General features: G+C 39.8%; 1 protein-coding gene across 1 annotated transcript in view; it reads left to right on the plus strand.

Moving 5' to 3' along the window:
- Positions 1–1,451: 1,451 nt before the first annotated feature.
- LOC121297908 (zinc finger protein 501-like) overlaps positions 1,452–21,191 on the plus strand; it is a 28,348-nt gene continuing 8,608 nt past the window's right edge. The window contains exon 1 of the mRNA XM_041224537.1: positions 1,452–1,588. The gene's annotated coding sequence lies outside the window, so the exon portion shown is untranslated. The remainder of the gene's footprint in view (positions 1,589–21,191) is intronic.

Here is a 21,191-nt window from a genome sequence, read left to right on the forward strand (position 1 = left end):
TAATTAAACAGTATCCTAAATATATCATTAAACAGTTTTAACAGATTAAGTGGATGATTGAACCAGACTATATGCACCAAGCCGACCGCTGTGTCTGGGGAGAGTGCCTCACTTTCCCACAGATGCTTAAAATCCAGGCTGGTAATTCGGGGGCAACGGTATCAGCGGGAATGTGTAAAGGAGTGTCCTGGGCCCCTCGTGGGCTAGGGCGTTTATGCGTAGTGGACCGTCTAAGTGGTGGAGGGAGTACAACCTGCGCCTTCCCGAATTGTTCCCAAATGCACTCCATCACCTGAGGGTGGAGCTGCCACTCTGACGGATGCACACCCTCCCTAGAAAGAAGGTCCGCTGCCCAGTTCACCACTCCGGGGTACCAAAAAATACCTCGAGTAGTACCCCTCTCCGTGGGAGGTGGGGTCTACGAGACGAATAGAGACTTTCCTTTAATACGTATTATGTTTAATTGTTTAATGTCTTAAAATACCAATTTTTAGACAATGAAATGTAGGGAAATAAGCTTGTATTTATTTATTTATTTATTTACCGTGAAAAGAACACAGCCCTAATTTTACCTGATCCGCGGTAAGTCGCTTTGGTCAGCAGTACGATTGATTAGCTGAGACGGTACAATAAATGTGCTTTGTTTTTGCTGTTGAAGAGAGCAGCTACGATTTTGGGGGGAGGAGGGTGAGAGAGAAGCGCGAAGACTTGAGCCCAGTCTGAGGGGACGGCTCGGTTAAAAATAATAAGGTACATTTACATTTCAAGCACAGTGCGCTGCAGTAAAAACTGATATACGTTGCACGTTGCAATCAGATTTTGCGTTGCTTACCTGCCATTTTTGGCGTTAAAACAAAAGCAAATACAATTAGAAGTTGTTTAAGGCAGCTCTTCTACATTTCCAAAAGCGAAAACAAATATAATACATGAATTAGAAAGAATTACAACGATTGATGGTACAAGACTGTGTTTATTGCATAACCCAAAACAAGAAAAGAGAAACAAAACGTGAAAAACGTCAAACTGAATTAAGAACTGTACACCTTATCCTGTCATAAGAACATAAGAAAGTTTACAAACGAGAGGAGGCCATTCGGCCCATCTTGCTCGTTTGGTTGTTAGTAGCTTATTGATCCCAAAATCTCATCAAGCAGCTTCTTGAAGGATCCCAGGGTGTCAGCTTCAACAACATTACTGGGGAGTTGATTCCAGACCCTCACAATTCTCTGTGTAAAAAAGTGTCTCCTATTTTCTGTTCTGAATGCCCCTTTTTCTAAACTCCATTTGTGACCCCTGGTCCTTGTTTCTTTTTTCAGGCTAAAAAAGTCCCTTGCGTCGACACTGTCCGACACTGCTACTGTCAGAGTAGGGAACCAATGTTACGCGGAACTCGTGTGTGGGAAGTCGTGGTGGCTTTATTTTATGTGACCCCCCCCCCCCCAGGAAACAGAAGCTCTTTGTTTACCAAAATAAGCAACCGAATTGAGTTGCAGAGAATCAACCCGCAGATGAATTTTATTTTTCGCTTTGTTTTGTAATGTTCATGATTATCTTTCTTTTAACCAGCTCGGGAGTCGGGAAACTGTCGGTAAGTTGTCCATACCAGCAGGGCCAGTAAGTGGTCCATCGTCACAATATGTTACCCGTACCAAAACCTGACCCGTGTAACGCCTGAAAACGATACGCTGTTAATGTGATTGACTACTGCGCAAATCACTACGAACAAGACAAAATGTAGCTCACCCCCCAAATCGTATACGTTTACAATTTTAGATAACCTCATTTGTTGTTGCTCGTCAGTTAGTCGCATACATTTGCTGAATTGTTAAGATATTTATGTTAAAAATAACTTTAAGGGCAAAACCCAGTACAAATGATTTGCTAAAATAATTTGCGCATGCCCGCGGAAATGCTGTACAGAGCGTACCACGTTTTAACATGTACCACAAAATAACACTACATCGGGACTGTGGAAAACAGTTCAATTCAAACAAACTGATTAAACTGTTTGAAATGTATTTTAAAATGTTTATAGTTAAAAACAACCTCAAATTGTTACGAACTCCTTTGTGAATGGAGGTTGTGCGTAAGTAGGAAATGTCCGTAATTATGGAAAATAGTTAATGGTTTTAATAAATGTTTACACCTGCTATGTACCCACTCAATTTGAAGAATAATACAGGGATACAGCACAGTAATACAATACTCACATTGTTATGGTCCTAAAGTCTTTAAAGCAGTACTATAAATAGAAAAAGGCTAAATTGAAGTTACCATTAGAATCGTAACTGTAGCAAAGACACCGATTAAAACGTATGTATGAGCACCTATCTGGTTGCATTGCACGCATGACTGAGTGATTTGCATACTTGTGGTTGAAAGTGGGGGTTTAATAGACCGGTCAGTTCATGTTTGGTGTTCGTAACTCCGGGGTTCTACTGTATACGTAGTACGAGAGGCAAATCCAAATTCGTTATTCCTGGTTTTCATAGTGTGAAAATGAGGGATGCTGTAAAAGCTGGAACAAGACAGAACGGCCCGGGACGGTACTTTAATGAATTCAATTGCTTTAAAAAAACAGCATATAAAGTTACACACACACGTGAGGAGAATATAGTGCCAATCAGAACCGTTTAATAATGCGCTATCATTAACCCGTTCCGACCTAGAACCTTCTTTTTATCACCAAAATACAACCAACCTTTAACAGCCCATTCCGTGCAATAAACAGCTTGATTAATAAAGCTGCCCAGAAGCTGCTGGTGGGGGGGGATACAGCTGATACAGTGAGCAACATACTTACAAAAACTGTCCGAAGTGTTAACCGACATGTAATTGCCAATTCCTTGCATGCAATGGGTTAATATGAATTGATCTACTGCAAATTGAAGAATGGGTATTCAGCCCAGGGGATGCTTATTGATTTTCACTGTCACTAGACTTTACACATTACACTTTTCAGCCTTGATAGAAGCACCTGCAAAGAGGTGCTGATCACTACTTTAATACTGTACTGGTTTGGAACACTACATGTGACCACAGAGAGTATCATGTTATTGACCAGATCTTGTTTTTACTGATTAAGCAAGCACTAGAAGCAAATTTCAACAATGTGTTGTAATCTCAGGAAAACAAAATTGAGCAAAAAAGGTTAGATGTGGAACCTTTTATCTGGTGCTGTTTGAACGCTTGTAACATTCTGTATTTTTACTTTCTCATAATCAGTGTAATAGTTAATGTGGTATGCTGAGAACTTGGTACTCATTTCTCCAAAATGTCATGACTTCGGTAAACTGCTGAATGTGCTTAGGGTTGACAGCAATTCAAGGTTGTGTTGATAAGCTTGTGGTATGCTGGATGTTGTAGACTGAATTATGAGAAGGGGCTAGCGATCATCAGCTTGTTCCTGGGTTCCCATGCGCTTCTTCTTGGTCCATGCATCACTAATAGATAGATTAGAATAGTGAGGTACGACCCAAGGGTACAATTCGTCCCCGACAATGTGCCTCTGCGACAATTCGTCCCTATTACTAGATGTACATATTTTAAGTAATAATAGGCTATAAGAAAAAATATGTGTGTACTTTTAAGATGTTGACTGTGTTACCACTTAGAAATTGTTGATTGTTCACTTTAACAAGATAGCGTTATTGATGAAACTGTTTTTAGAGTGAGATGCAAAAGCGGCAAAGTAGTAAAAATGTAAAACAAGTGAGATGTAGGTCGGATTGTTAAACTGGATCGCATTTTTAACGTGATGTCTGTTGGGCATAATGAGATTGGGGTTTCATTATCCTGTAATGTAACATACAACCCCTGTGGGTACAAATGAGGCAGAGCATGTCAGACCTAGCATCTCAAGCTAGTGTTTATTAAATTAATAAGAAAAAGGGAACAGGAACTAGGAGCAAATAAAAGACTAAGGCAGCTAATAAACAAAGTTATTTGTAAACCCCGGCGGCCACCACAAAGCCCAATAATAAACACCCCAGATAATCCCACAATCACACTCCACACCCGTGCTCACAACATCCAGCCATTCAGTGCTCCCTCCCTCCCTTGCTTGCCTGAATAACCAACAATAGCCCCCAACACACCCCTGCCCAAAACACCTCCTTCTCCCTCCTCCTGTTACATTAGTAGTTGTGTTCGCTCTGTGCACAGAATATTATAGGCTACAGTGCAATTATTGGACAAATTGTCATGGACTCAGCTAAGAATGACATAAGAAAAGAACAGAGTTGAGGGTTAAAAAGTTGAATTAGCAAGGTATTCAATGGAGCTTGGGTAAGTTGGCCCAGTGGTTAAAGACAAAGGCTTCATACCATGTGGTTACCAGTTCAAATCCCAACTCAGACTGTGTGTTTTAATTCTCATATTGCACAAACTAGTGCTGTCTGTTAGTTAGTGTGTAAGCCAAATACTTCAATTCAATACAGTATTTCAAAGGTTCAGTTGTTCTTTCTCAGGCATTGCATGGTTACATAGTTTAATATAGCAGCAACTCATTTAGTGCAAAATACATTGTTTCATTTCTCTTGTATTCAGACACATACACACAGCACTAGACAAGACAGGAGTTTCCCAAATTGAACAGACATAAAAACAAAACAGTTTGTATGTTTCTTTATTCTGTTTATTTTATTTTATTTATTTGTTTATGCATGTGACACACAATGTAAAAACAATTTTTTTTTAAAGAAGAAAATGTGAAAAGCATCAGAGTTTCTGTATTTGAAGTCATCCTGTGTAATATGAAAATTTAAACTCTTTTGCTTTGTTTGCTAATTTTTCGTTACATATTGTAAACTACATAACTGTAAGGTAGTATATTTGCTTGCCTTTGTACTGTAATTGCATTGTATCCATTTTGTATCAAATATATGTACATACACCGAGAGTACAAAACATTAGGAACACCTTCCTAACATTGAGTTGCACCCCCTTTTGCCCTCAGAACAGCCTCAATTCATCGGGGCATGGACTCTACAAGGTGTCAAAAGCGTTCCACAGGAATGCTGGCCCATGTTGACTCCAATGCTTCCCATAGTTGTGTCAAGTTGGCTGGTAGTGGATCTCTACTCCGAATAGCTTGTTCCATCTCACCCCCAGATGCTCAATTGGATTGAGATCTGGTGACTGGGCAGGCCACTGCAGTAAGCAGAATTCACTGTCATGTTCGTGAAACCATTCCTGGACAATCCTAGCCTTGTGGCATGGGGCATTATCCTGCTGAAAAAATTCATTAGCAGATGGATACACTGCTGCCATGAAGGAATGCACCTGATTGGCAATGATGTTCAGATATCCTGTGGCATTCAAACGTTGCTCCACTTTTATCAAGGAGCCCAGTGTGTGCCATGAAAACACACCTCACACCACCACCACCAGCCTGCAATGCTGGCACGCGGTATGATGGATGCATGTAGTCATGTGGTTTTCTCCATACCCTAGTCCTCCCATCAGCATGAAACAGCAGGAACCTGGCCTGCCGTTGGCTGGATGTCCTTTGGTTGGTGGACCATCCTTGATACACACGGGAAACTGTTGAGTGTGAAAACCCAGCAGCATTGCAGTTCTTGACACACTCAAACCGGGGCCTTTGGCACCTACTACCATACCCTGTTAAAAGGCACTTAAATCTTTTGTCTTGCCCATTTACCCTCTGAATGGCACACATACACAATCATTGTCTCAATGTGTCAAGGCTTAAAATTCCTTCTCTAACCTGTCTCCCCTTCATCTACACTGATTGAAGTGGATTTAACAGATGGGTTTTTTTCAATAGTATTATGTTGTTCTCACTTAGTTTTATTATGTGTGTGATTTTCATCGTCTTTGCACCTTCGGAACCCAGTGTTCGGGGAGCTTTTTTGGTGATAAAAAGAAGGTTCTGGGCCCGAACAGGTTAATGACAGCGCATTATTAATGTGTTCTGATTGGTAAAATACTCTCCTCATGTGTGTGTAACTTTCTATGCTGTTTTTTAAAGCAGTTGAATTGATTAAAGTACCGTTCCATCTCGTTCCGGCTTATGGCCTAAAAACTTAAAAGTAGACTTAATACAACCAAGGCGAAGGGAGTAAAATGTTTTGTGTCCCGAGCTTCCACTTGCTGGATACTAATAGAATGAGGCATTGTTTTGTAATTCACGCTCGTGCCTTCAGTATCCAGTCACAATCGGTGTGGCACAGTTTGTGTAGGTTAATTCTAGCTGTATAGCCAAACAAAGAAACACGTGTACTCCCATGCTAATCTTATTTACAATGTGTCCATTAGTACAGATCTACTTTACAGGGGTGGTTCTCCTGACAGACGAGTTGTGCTAATTGGGCATCGTTCTGTAGCTCCTATGACTGCTGCCTTCCATTGCCAGCTAAGATCAAAGTGGCACAGGCAGTCTGTTTGGAAAAACCAACCCTGCAAAGCGAGGCAATGTTGGTGACCTGTAACTACCCACCCAGTCCTGGTCAGAAGTGTTAGTAAAATGATCAAGTGCCAGGAATCCGGTTCTTGCTAGAGTTATTATTCTGTAGCTCGCATGGCTGCTTCCTTCAGTAGCCAGCTATTTAAGGCAGTATTATTGGCCCTTACTACCATCACTACCTTTTTAAATGAGCAGGTGCCAGCAGTCAGGTTCAGTAAGTGTGCTGTAGTTATTATGAGAGAGAGAGAGAAATGTCATCAAAAGCTTGCATACCCAAATGTGTGGAAATATACATACATTGGGTATTTAAACTGTTGACTTTTAAGATCCTTTATTTAAACATTCCAAATAAAATCCTCTAAAATTCAATAAAGGTAAAACACAAGAAAAATTAAGATTCCTACTGCCTAGGCAGAATTTAAAAAATCCTAAAATACATCATGTTCTCCTTAAACAGATTTTAAACAGGATAAAAGGATCATAAAAAATAATAAAAAACAGTGTCTTTCTGTTAAAAACAGATTAAAGCCAAAATTAATAAAAACACTGTAAAACAATAAAAAAAAATTAATAAAATTAAAATTAGAACAAAAACTGGAGCTCCCCCCTCCTCACTTACATCACACATGGTGTCTCCCACACACCACCTCTCCTGGAAGTCCTCCAGGTTATTATTTAGTTTAAAAACAGCACTCTGAGCTATTACTGGAATCAACTCTGTGGAGAAACCTGCCGGTGAACACAATACAGTGCAGGATCCTCCACAGCAGGTCCTCCACTCTGTTGGTGAGAGGCAGTTTATACAGCACCCTCCATACTGGCCTGTGCCCCTCCTCTACCTCCAAACATCCCTTCCACCTTGAATACACCAACTCCCTCAACTGGTGAAAATGTGATATCTTCACACACAACTGGTAGATTTTCTTACTCCCTGTTGTGTGAAGAGTTAATTCTTTAACTGTTAAAGTTGAGTAGCGTTCCCTCATTCCCTTTATTCCCCCTCCTTCACCTACTGCTGGACACACTAGCAACCCTGGAAAGATGAAGTCTTGTCTCTGCTCTGTGCCACTGGATATCTCCTCCCTCAAAGTCTCCCTGAGCTCGGGGGGAGAGAGAGCTTACAGCTCACTAACCATTTTCTCTACCAGCCTCTCAGAGTGCCAGCCCAGTTGCCCAGCCAGCTGTGTAGCAGTCAACCAGCAGGAGAGGTCAAGGTTGATCAAATGGCTCAGCCTGGTCACTCCTGCCCTCACAAAACTGGCACAGAGCATCATCGACTGAAAGAAACGCACAGGGAAGAGCGGATTGAAGAATAGGGGCTCCTCCAACAGGACCCTGCCTGTCAGAGACCCCTCATCTCTCTCCTCAATCACTGCGCTCCAGGCATCTAAAACACTCAAGTAAAAACAAGGGAGACCTTTTTTCGCTAATCCAGTATTCTCGATTAAAAACAGATGTTTGCCTATCCCCAGCCCCCCATTCTGCTGAGAAAAAAAGCTAGCCTCTTCCAATGAGTCTCCTCCCCAGCGTACAGGAGCCTCTGCACCGTCTGCAGTCTGAAGGCTGCTACCCTGCTGGTAATGCTGACCAGCCCCTGCCCCCCTTCATCAGTGGAGAGATACAGGACTGCTGGCTGCAACTAATGTCTCCCGCTCCAGAAGAACTCCAGCAGTATTCTCTGGATCTCTTGCACCATACCCCGGGGAGGGTCCAGACACACCAGTCTGTGCCACAGCATGGAGGCCACCAGATTATTAATCACCAGGACCCTTCCCCTAAAGGACAGCTGGATCAGCGGTCCTTTCCATCTCTGCAGCCACTCCCTCACCCTCTCCACCAGGCCCTCCCAGTTTTTCTGCAAGTCTCCACTCCGAAAAACACACCCAACACTTTTATACCTGTCCTGTCCCATCTCAGCGCCTCGGGCAGGACAGGGGGTGTGCAATCATGCCAACTGCCTGACAGGAAGCCGTCACACTTTGCCCAGTTAACTCTTGCCGTAGATGCTCTCTGGAATGTGTGCAGGCTCTGTTGTAGTGCCTTGTTGTCTCCGTCACTGCACACAAACACATTCACATCATCTGCATATGCAGAAACCTTCACTGTGACAGGGGAGGGTGAGGAGGGCACTGCCCAGCCAACCAGCCTGCCCCTTAGTAGGTGCAGCAGGGGCTCTATGGCCAGTGAATAAATCATTCCAGACAGGGAGCAGCCTTGCTTAATACCCATGCACACTGGGAAGGGTTGACTAAGCCCATTGCTGATCTTTAAAATGCTAAAAACATTAAGTGTAAAAGCTGAATGTAAGAAATAAAAACAAGGCCAACCCCGAAGGCTCCCAAGGTTTTAAAAAGGTATGTGTGGTCGACCCTGTCAAACGCCTTCTCCTGATCTAAAGAGACCAGCCCAACATTCAAATTGCATGTATTAGCCATTGATAAAAAGTCACGAATTAAAAACAAATGATCAAAAATGGAGTGTCCTGGTATACAGTAAGTTTGGTCCATGTGAATTACATCTTGTGGCAAAGTGCCCGCCCCTGTGTGTATTTTGTGTCGTATGTTGTGTGTTAATGTTGGTGTATAGTCATTGGTACACGGGATTGTAGTTAGGCACGAGGATTGCACAGCACCTCACATGCATGTAAATGTAATAATATGTGAGCACGGGGAATTGCACTTTATTAGTTCATGTGCAGTTGTACCACAAGTCCAATTGAATGATTGATTAGCAGTCGAGTCTCGGTACAGCTGCATGTTTTCACTCACTTGGGGTTGTGTGTTCGGTGAGTGGGAAACAGGATGGGAGACAGAGGTAATAATTGTAATAATAATAGTAATAGTTAAAATATCTGCTCACCGTGTTTTGTTTAGTGTTAATCCGTTTTGTTTGTCTGTTTATTTTGGTTACCAGTGCCATGTCCTGTGTTTTTGTTTGTCTTACAACCGTTTAATTTCTGACTATTAATTTATTAAATGCTGAGCGAGATCATTCGCTCAGCTCCACCAAACTCCACCTCTCTGTCGTTTTATTTCCTGGATACTGTTTCTGGTCTGACGTCCCCCACTCCGGCCATCTTTATGACACAGCTCCTATACATATTTTTAATCTATTGGCCAGACATTTTGAAATTTATTTTAAAATCAGAATATAAAAGCGAAACAGGTCTCCATTTTTTTTAATCGCAGTCAAGATTTTTTTTTTAAAATTCAGCGGGCAGTCCGTCAATGCCAGGAGCTTTTCTGTTTGAAAGCTGTGTAACAGCAGTGGTCAGCTCCTGATATGTTAGCGGCTTATCTAATTGATGTTGTTGTTCTTCGCTAAGGGTGGGCAAAACCTGAAGCAGCAGGTCCATATCCTGTTGGTCACATGGCTCTTTACTATATAATTCAGTATAAAATTTTACTGCCTCCCCGCTAATCCCCTCCCGGCTGTACAGCTCCCTGCCGCAAGGCATCCAGATGCAATGCATGTGCCAGCTGTCTGCTCTCCTCCTCTCCAAGCCAAAAAAGAAACTGGAGGGGGTGTCCATGTCTTTCAGTTCCATGAAGCGAGAGCGCATCAGCACCTTCACTCTCTCCTTCAGCAGGCTGCCCAGCATCTGCTCCCTCTCTCACCGCTGCGTTCAGTGACCCAGTTGAATTGAGTGTGTATTGCTGGCAAAAGATTTTAATCTCTGTTTTACCAAAGTCCCACCACTGCCTCAAGTTTTTATAGAGTGTTTTTTCTTTTTTGTGTATGTTCCAGATTTACTGAAATTGCATTACAATAACTGTGTCCTGTAATAACTTTACATTAAAATGCATGTAGGAGGTGCTGTGAGAGTCAGTGGTAGGTATTACTGTAACTACCAGGCAGTGGTGGTCAGAGAGGCTACTGGGAACATTTTTTAAGATGGTACCTTTTTTGTTGGTCAAATTCCTCTAATGTTGCCTTTCGTGTGACGATGTGTGCTGAGTGGAGGAACAATCTCAGATCTGGAAAGAAGTTTTCAATTTCAACCCTCCTTTTCCCTTTTGTATTCTCCATTTGTATTCTTCATCAAGGGTATAAACTTTTTTCTCCTCTGTTAATGGGTTGGCTATCAGGGATGTCAGAGATAAACGAGGAGTCAGAGAGCTCCACCTCCATTTCATCTGCTCCGTCCTTGCTGTCTGCTCCGCCATCCATGTCTCTCTCCACCTCCACCGCCTCTGTCTCCTTTTTGCTGGGGTTCAGAGAGAGAAGAGAGCTGAACAGCGCTGGGTTTAGAGCCCATCACCGTGCCGCTCCCCTCTGCCTTCATATCAGGAGGGACAGACACCCCTGCCTGAGACTGCAGGCACCCCTCCAGCACAGACTCGGGGCTCTGCTCCGTTCCCAGTTCACTGTTAGGCAGATCTAAAGGGTCCTTATTTTTTAGTGTATATTATCTGTTTTTTTTTTTTTTTTAGTTACCATGACAAATGACTCATCATTTTCAGTAATTTCATTTTGGAAAGGACTGCGGCTGAGTCTCTTCAGCCTTGGCTGTGGTGTCGGCGGCTCCATTCGATTCGGCGGCTCCCTGGTCTCTGCAGACTCCGGCTGTCGCTGCGACAGGGAGCTGACTCATCCTCCCGTTCACCCCCAACATCCCCAGCCAACTTCCTGCCATCAGTACCCTGCTCCTGCCTTTCCTCATTTCTGTTTTTTCTCAGGCAGGCTCTCCTTTGGTGTCCTTGTTCCCCACAGTTAAAGTACCACTTTGTGTTTGAGCTAACAAATACAACACAGCCCGTACCCTCTATCTACACTGAAGCTTCAAGCTACATCAATCACCTGCCCCGGATTATTCAGCAGTAAAAATGCCTGTCTCCAAAAATACAGGACATGCTTAACATTAACATTTTTACACCCTAATGAAATGTTTTTAACTGGGGACACCAGCTTGCCATACCGGGCAAGTTCATTCTCCAAGGTCTCATTTTTTAAAAATGGTGGCACATTAGACATAATAACCTTGGCAAAGGGGTTACTAAGGGGGACACTTGAATAAAATCTCCTTCAACTGAAAATCTTTCCTCCTACAGTTGATTGACCAGCAATACCTCTTTTAAAATGATGACAATCCTCTGATTCATGCGGGAAGCCGACACTATGTTTTCATAGCCGACTACCTCTCCTACTGCTAGCAGGCAACACGCCGGTATCCGGCAAGCAGCTAACCCAATGTCGCAGCTGAGAGCCCCCAGCCCTCCAGAGTGAGATGCCATAATGGGATCTACACACACACACACACACACACACTACTTGATAAACAGTAAAATGCAAACCAAAACAACGAAACAAAAATAAATATAAACAAACTAAATGATTAACAAATAATTAAAGAATATTGCAAAAAATGTAGCCAAAAAAAAACCCTCCTACCCCCTAGCGTTCAAACGCTACTGCCTCCCTGCAAGCTCTTCCCACAATCCTCCGAGAGAGAGCTGTCTTTGAACATGAAATGTACGTGCAATTTTGATGCAGCTTGGCGAGTACATTAGTGGCCAGGTCGACAGATCTGTCAAAATATCCATAGCAATTCTCGTAACTAGAGGTGCTGGCCTTATTGTTAGCAGACCAGCTTTCATCCCAAACTATTCATATACAGGATGAACTGATTGTGATTCCGATTATGCCAGTAATAGGCAGATATTGATGCCAATACTGTTTTATTTTTCTCATGTAACTGACAAAAGAAGGTGCAGTTTTGAAGTGATCTGAATTTTCAACTTTGATTCTTTCTTTATTGAAGTCTTGCCTTGACGTGTATATAGTCAGGTTTTGTTTCTTTTTTGGTTGAATGATTTAATGAAGAATCACAATTTGAAACCCTAACACAGATCCGAGTTACATTGAAGTATGTTAGGCAATAATATACTGTAACATGTGTTGCATGTTCATTTTAAATGCTGTGGAAAGTGTTTTTAGTTGACCTGCTTGCTTAATTAATCAGTTAGAGATTCAGAGTAGATGAGCTAAAGGTGCAGTTTTGCTGCGTTATTAAATATTACATTTAAGAATCAATAGTTGTTTTTTTTACGATGCTTCAATTGTTTCCCATGATCCAAGGGAGGGTAATTGGTAGAGTAGTCTGCGAGCCCCTTTCTGGACTAGGGCTGTACATCAGCAATACCGTACTTATCACCATACACTCAGTTAAGTGTGAAGCGTAAGAGTGCAAGTGTTTGGAGTAAAACAGGTTTTGGTCATAAAAAAGATTTACAACCTGTTTTGCGTTTTGTTTTCTGATTTAATCTTTTAAAAATAATTATTTAAAAGAATTGCATACTGTAAATAATAATACAAAATAAAGCAAATCTATACTATTGCAGTTTTTGGAAACAGGTGTTTTAGAAAGCATTTATTTTATCAGTTTTGCAAAAACAATTTGGAATCTGATTGAAAAATAAAAAGTGATTTCTCTAAAAGGAGATTCATTTTAAATCAAATACTTCAGTAATATAAGGACAGGTAAGAAATGGGTACCTTGGCTCAGGAGTATGTATGCATTCGTTTTCCACAATACTGTAGGAATGCAAGTGATTTGCACTGGGGACTGGTGAAGGCTGTTAGCTCTCGCTCACAGATGCTTAAGATCGTTTTGAATGATTTAATGCTTCCAGTGTAGGTTACACATAGCAATAACCTTGGGATGATTCTTATTTGAACTGTCAAATTGATTATAAAATTTGAATGATGCAGATGAAATCTTCTACCTCTTCCTTAGATCCAATTCCAGTTAGATCCCTTGATGAGGTAAGAGTATTGAGTTATCTGGGTAATGATGACAATACAATGGCTTTCAAAACTGCTTTGGTTAAGCTTCTGCTCAAAAAATCAAAGTAGATTGTACTGTTTTGAGTAATGTTAGACCCATTTCTAACCTGCCAGTCTTGGCTAAGTTTCTTGACAAGGTAGTAGTCAAACCACTCATTTCTGGTTAGTAGCAGTGCCTTTGAAAAGTTTCAGGACCACATGCATTGACACTGTTCTCTGTTTGGTCAATTCCATAGTTGTCGCGCAACAAATCACACAATATAGGATACAGTCCTGTTTACTTCTTGTCGCTCCTGTGTCGCCTGTCTTGTTGCCTGTGGTGTGAAAGATACTTATCAAAACTATACGTTCTATTCATTTTGTCACAATGCTGTACAGTTTCGCTTGTTGCATCAACTCCAGTAAGGCCTCACTGTTAATTTGAAATAACTTTGTAGATGGCGCCAAGGCCAGTAAACTTAAGTCAAGGTCAAAGTGTTGGATTCATATATAAAGCTAATTATTGACCACAGAAAAAAACACAGTTTTACTTAACAATTTAAATTCAGAAATGTTTTATTTTTTAGTCAACCAGCAGCCTACAGCTATGACCAAAGGTTTTGCATTAACTAGAATTTTAGGACTGAGACATAATACTAAATAAAACTGAACAGAAATTAGATATTTTATTTAACATCCTGTAATCAAAGAAACTACTAAATTATATTGCAAAAGTCTACTGGAAACCATTAATAGTACAGCATTTAATGTTAGATTTAGAAATGTCAATTTTTGTCAGTTTTTTGTTAAGTGATATAGAAAACTAGAAAGCGGTATGTCATTCAGTATGTTAACGTAACATTATTCAGCTGGTTTCATTCGACTGCATGAAGCAAAATGAGTTCATTCTATAGGGGGATGCCAAACTTTTACCTGAGCTGCAGATTGGAGCCTGTGAGTGCATGGCTCCCTGCAATGAAGCCAGGCATTGGCTTTTAGCACTAATCTATGGGACCGTTTTTGTTCAGTTGTAATAGCATATATTCTACTCAATTTAACATAAACACAGGAGTTTCGTTCCCTGTGTAACATATACAATCCGAGTCACTGTGTTGTATTTATAGGTAAAGCTACCAAGTTTCCAAAGCTTAAATCTGCAACTACTTTGCAAGTACAGATACCTAGCGTTCTTTCAATTGAAACTTTTCTGCACTGCAGTTTAATATTTCTGTGTGCGGAGCTTATCTACACTGCCAGCTTGCTAACAGGAAACATGAGGGTGTTTTTTTTTTTTTTTTTTTTTTTGGAAAGTTGTGCTGAAGTCAGCTAATATTTACTCTGTAGTTGTTTTTCTGTATGTTATTCTATATCTGAGCTCCTACATAAAGTACATAATGAAATAAGAAATATTTAAGATGTATTTTACTGTTGGAATTTCATAAACTAGTCTATTGTCATGCTGCCTCACGATAATTAAGCAGCAGTATCAGTTTAGGAAAGGGTTAACATTTAATTAACACGAGCACCACCATAGCCTCTCTTTGAACGGCTTTTGCAATTCATATTTAAATATCTCTGCGTATGTGAATATCTTCTGCATGTCCATTCTTAAGTGTTAGTAATAATATAGTGTGATTTTTAATGGATAATTTGTTATGTCAAGTCCAATATAATGTGTATTAGTTTGTTTTAAGTTAAAATTGTATTCAAACAGGGACTGACATGGTATTTAAAAGGTTATACTCGTAGCCCTGTGAAATTCTTTTTTCTTGTTTTTTATAATTTTTCGTTTTATTTTTCACAGATATCATTTTTACACATTAATAAAACAATTCAAATAGATGTATATCAATAGTAGCTGAGTGTACATCATGTTTTAACTATACATATTTTTATTAAACATCTGCTTTTCTTAACATTTTGACAGATCTCACACAGAAAAATAATTTCTCATAATTCATTAGAACAGTAATATACAGTCCCTCAATCTTTTTAATCAACTGCCTTTTTACAGTAATACTGCCCATGCCCTCTATAAAATACTGTGTGTATATATAAAATTTATATATATATATATATATATATATATTTATATATATATATATTGGAAAAATAACCTTGGAAAAATAACCACCTGATTGGTTAAACAGCATCACATGACTGTGCGTATATATACCATATATACTATGGCTTGCATACTAATGAGCTGCTTCACACTGAATAAATCACTACGCACCACTACATTCTAAATCACATGACCACTGCCAAAAATGAGTGGCATTTCACTTATTTCCTTTAATATATTTGGGGATGAAAATCCACATAACTTTTACAATACCAGCTTTCTGAGTGAAGACAGCAGTCCATCTGAAAAAAAAATAAAAGAGCACCAGCAAGAACAGACACAACAGTTGATGAGGAACAGCTAAATGAAATAGAAGAAAGCAAAGATTGAAAAAAACACACAAAAAAAAAACTACAGCATGGGCTGGTTAATGTACTTAAAGAAAAAAAATATTGACATTCATTTTATGGAAATAAGTCCAAGAAAATCTCAACAACATAAGGGAATTTTATGCCAGTGCAAGTTAAACTAAGGACCAGTATTCAGCCTCCAGTTTTATAACACTGAGCTGGACTAAAGTTATATTAACAGTAGAAGTTTTAAACATCTGCAGGAAACTGAGATACTGTCCCCTGACACCGCGGTCAGATTGGTGTGTAAAGTCTGGTTCAATCATCAACTTAATCTGGCACGACTGGGACGCAAGGGGGTCTGACAAATAACAAAAACATACTTTGAAATCTAGTACATTTTCATTCTTTTAGAATATGTGTAAACTTTATAGTAAATGCTTGTATATATCAAGTTAACAAACTCACTTCAAGATCCGGCTTCAGTCTCTATCAGCTGCTCTCCTTACTTCCTTAGTGCAATTTGAAACTCCACCCATCATCCAGTTTGTGCGCAGCCCTCTAGTTTCTATTGAGATGGTATTTTTGATGCAGAAATTCACAATAAACGAACATGTGCAATTTATTTTTAATAAGCGAACAATGAATTAAATTTGGGACTATATTACACTGCGGATATATACACAATAAAAGTTTCTGGTTTTATCTTAATTTAAATGTGTTTTAATTATTTGTTTTTGTTTTTCTTCCCACAAATGTCAGGTGGCCGTGTTATAAGTGGTATAAACCAATTTGGTTTGGCCGGTAGTTATGAAGCACCACAGGCCTGACTGGGCCAGTTATATTTAACTACTATATTTAATTTATATATATATATATATATATATATATATATATATAATGTATATGTATATGTGTGTGTATGTGTATATATACAGTGGCTTGCAAAAGTATTCAGACCCCTGACCAATTCGCTCATATTATTGAATTACAAATTTCATTCTGTTCGATATTTTATTTTAAAACACTTAAACTGAAAATCAATTATTGTAAGGTGACATTGGTTTTATGTTGGGAAATATTTTTAAGAAAATAAAAAACTGAAATATCTTGCTTGCATAAGTATTCAACCCCTGTGCTGTGGTAGCTCCCAGTTTGCACCGATGAAAGAAATTGCCCAAACGAGGACACAATTACCTTACCATTGGCCTCCACCTGTGAACCATTAAAGTTGCTGTCACATTTTCTGGATAAAAACCCCACTGTTGAAGGATCGTTGGTAAGGCTGTGAATCTGAATGAAAATGAAGACCAAAGAGCATTCTACAGAAGTTAGAGATGAAGTAATACAAATGCATAGATTAGGGAAAGGGTACAAAATAATATCCAAGTGTTTGGATATCCCAGTGAGCACAATTGGATCAATAATCAGGAAGTGGAAGCTGCATCACACCACCCAGGCACTGCCAAGAAAAGGCCGTCCCTCAAAACTCAGCGCTCAAACAAGAAGGAGACTTGTGAGAGAAGCCACAGAGAGGCCAACAATCACTTTGAAGAAGCTACAGAGTTCAGTGGGTGGGAGTGGAGTAGTGGTGCACCAGTCAACCATATCAAGAGCTCTGCATAACACTGGCCTGTATGGGAGGGTTGCAAGAAAGAAGCCGTTACTCAAAAAGTACCATCTGAAAGCACGTCTGGAGTTTGCCAGAAAGCATGAGAGTGACCCAGCTGCGATGTGGGAAAAGGTTTTGTGGTCAGATGAGACCAAGATAGAACTTTTTGGCCAAAACTCAAAGCGCTATGTGTGGTGCAAACCTAACACTGCCCATGCCTCAAGACACACCATTCCTACAGTGAAGTATAGTGGTGGCAGCATCATGCTGTGGGGATGCTTCTCATCAGCAGGGACTGGGCATCTTGCTACAATTGAAGGAAGAATGGATGGAGCAAAATACAGGAAAATACTGCAAGAGAATCTGCTTCAGTCCGCTAAAAAACTGAAGCTTGGGATGAAATTCACCTTGCAGCAGGACAATGACTCCAAGCACAAGGCCAAAGCAACATTGGAATGGCTCAAGAACAAAAAGGTGAATGTCCTATAGTGGCCCAGTCAAAGTCTGATCTCAATCCCATTGAGAATCTGTGGCACTATTTGAAAATTGCGGTCCACAAGTGTCAACCAACCAACCTGAACAACCGGAGCAAATCTGTCAAGTCACTCCAACACTGTGCAAAGCTGGTACATACTTACCCCAAAAGACTTAAAGCTGTTATTGCAGAGAAAGGTGGCTCTACCAAATATTAATGTGTGGGGGTTGAATACTTATGCAAGTAAGATATTTCAGTTTTTTATTTTCCTTAAAAATATTTCCCAACATAAAACCAATGTCACCTTACAATAATTGATTTTGAGTTTAAGTGTTTTAAAATAAAATATCGAACAGAATGAAATTTCAATGTACCATTTGTAATTCAGTAATATGAGAGAATTGGTCAGGGGTCTGAATCTAGACAAGATTCAGAACTGGGCAGATACATGGCAAATGACATTTAATAGAGAAAAGTGTAAGGTACTGCACGCAGGAAATAAAAATGTACATTATAAATATCATATGGGAGATACTGAAATTGGAGAAGGAATCTATGAAAAAGACCTAGGAGTTTTTGTTGACTCAGAAATGTCTTCATCTAGACAATGTGGGGAAGCTATAAAAAAGGCTAACAAGATGCTCGGATACATTGTGAAAAGTGTTGAATTTAAATCAAGGGAAGTAATGTTAAAACTGTACAATGCACTAGTAAGACCTCATCTTGAATATTGTGTTCAGTTCTGGTCACCTCGCTACAAAAAAGATATTGCTGCTCTAGAAAGAGTGCAAAGAAGAGCGACCAGAATTATTCCGGGCTTAAAAGGCATGTCATATGCAGACAGGCTAAAAGAATTGAATCTGTTCAGTCTTGAACAAAGAAGACTACGTGGCGACCTAATTCAAGCATTCAAAATTCTAAAAGGTATTGACAGTGTCGACCCAAGGGACTTTTTCAGCCTGAAAAAAGAAACAAGGACCAGGGGTCACAAATGGAGTTTAGAAAAAGGGGCATTCAGAACAGAAAATAGGAGACACTTTTTTACACAGAGAATTGTGAGGGTCTGGAATCAACTCCCCAGTAATGTTGTTGAAGCTGACACCCTGGGATCCTTCAAGAAGCTGCTTGATGAGATTTTGGGATCAATAAGCTACTAACAACCAAACGAGCAAGATGGGCCGAATGGCCTCCTCTCGTTTGTAAACTTTCTTATGTTCTTATGTGTTGTGTGTGTGTGTGTGTGTGTGTGTGTGTGTGTGTGTGTGTGTGTGGCTTCTCTTTCATGAATTCAGGAAAACGGACCAGTGTTTCAAAAAGCTGAAAATTAATTTACAAACCATTTTTTAAAAACATAACTACAAACTAATCCTAACTTTCCTGCTGCGTGTCATATTTGTTGTACAGTAAGAATCTGAGACTGCGCTCCGAAGTGCTGTGTTGGTACTCGTTCCCACGGCAAAACGGGTTTTCTACAACTAAGCAACTAATAAGCCAAAAGGACGCACTGAAATCAATAAATCATAAACAATGTAATTATGAAAGAAAATGAAGACCAACATTTAGAGTGGAGGCTTCATTATGACAGAGGAAAAAAAAAGTAACGTTTTGCCTTATTTGGCGTCATTTTCCCAGACTTGCAGATAAACAGCAGCTTTATTTGTTGTGAATTCAACATTTCATTTACATATCCAGTCTCGCAGTAAGATGTCCCGATGGATACCCGGATACGCAATCAAATTGTCAAACTTTTTGATTTGGGATCCGATGTGTTCGGCTCAAAAATGCCGTTCAGAGTTTTTCCAGAATCATTGGTTTCACTCAGCAAGAGTGGCGCTGACTTGGGAGAGGCTTCAGCAGTCACAACACTTTAAGTATGATTGTTATTATTTTGTATTATGAATATTGTTTTAATAGTGTTTATTATTAGGGATAGGAATTTCGAATAGTTTCCTATTTGAATTCGATTATCCGAACTCTGGTCCCTTACGCTCCCAAGAATAAAAGGCAAATGCGTGTGTTCAAACAATGTCCAAGATGAGATTTCTTCGCTCTGTACCCTATTTCCTTAGGCACAAGTTTTTTCTTTTGATTACTGAATTAAAATACACAGAATTCAATAAGCAGCAGCAATGTCACAGCGCGCATCTCTTCCAATTAAAGCAACAGTAGCATAATATTGCGCAAACCACCAAATAATAATTTTTGCTGTAGTGTATTCAGAATAAAATAACACCTGTCATATAGCAACCTAAATATTGTACATCTGTTTAATTCTAACAAATAATATTTCTAACATAATCTTAGTGTAAATATTGTAACCTGGCCAAAATAGAAAATACATTCCAAAATTACAATAGTTTAACATTACTAATTACAACTAGCCATCAAGTACTGACATCAGATGAAGTCAGGTTACTTTGTTTATTTAATAACCTGTAAATAATTCAAAACAAGGACACCTGGTTGTACTTTTAATGCTCAGTGCAAATGTTGACGTTACTCCATCCATTCACAGAAAGTCAACAGTAGATGTTTTACATTGAACTGCAGTCCAGAGTTAAAAAATAACTCCTTTCCGACTTCAATTATCTTGCCTTTTCTTCACTGTGTTGTTCTGCTTAACATTTAGTATGTCTTTATATTCATCATAACGTTAAATTATCTTTTTAATTTCAATGTTATCCAAGTTTGGATTACCGTACTACTTTTAGCACATGCTATGTACATGTTGAATGGCTGAAGTAACATATATTGAAAGGCTTCGTTTAGCCACTTTCTTTTGAGACGTGGGCTTTCTCTGGTTCCATACACAGTTAGAAATGTATGGAAAATAAAAACCATCATGAAAAAATATATAAATATATTGGGCCAGATAAAATTGCATCCGGGCCAGTAAAAACAGTAGCTCAGTGGCCCGAGGGGCCAGTAGTTAAAAATCTAAACATAGATCCCCGATATATGTGTGTGCATATATATATGAACAAAAATATAAACGCAACGTGTTGGTCCCATGTTTCATGAGCTGAAATAAGATCCCAGAAATTTTCCATACGCCCAAAAAGCTTTTGTGCACAAATTTGTGTACATCCCTGTTAATGAGCATTTCTCCTTTGCCAAGATAATCCATCCACCGGACAGGTGTGCCATATCAAGAAGCTGATTAAACAGCATGATCATTACACAGGTGCACCTTGTGCTGGGGACAATAAAAGGCCACTCTAAAATGTGCAGTTTTGTCACACAACACAATGCCACAGATGTCTCAAGTTTTGAGGGAGCGTGCAATTGGCATGCTGACTGCAGGAATGTCTACCAGAATTGTTGCCAGAGAATTGAATGTTCATTTTTCTACCATAAGCTGCCTCCAGAGTCATTTTCGAGAATTTGGCAGTACGTTCAACCGGCCCCACAACCGCAGACCACGTGTAACCGAGCCAGCCTAGGACCTCCACATCTGGCTTCTTCACCTGCGGGATCGTCGCCTGAGACCAGCCACC

This window comes from Polyodon spathula, chromosome 23 (assembly GCF_017654505.1).
Source record: "Polyodon spathula isolate WHYD16114869_AA chromosome 23, ASM1765450v1, whole genome shotgun sequence".
Lineage (NCBI taxonomy): Eukaryota > Metazoa > Chordata > Actinopteri > Acipenseriformes > Polyodontidae > Polyodon > Polyodon spathula.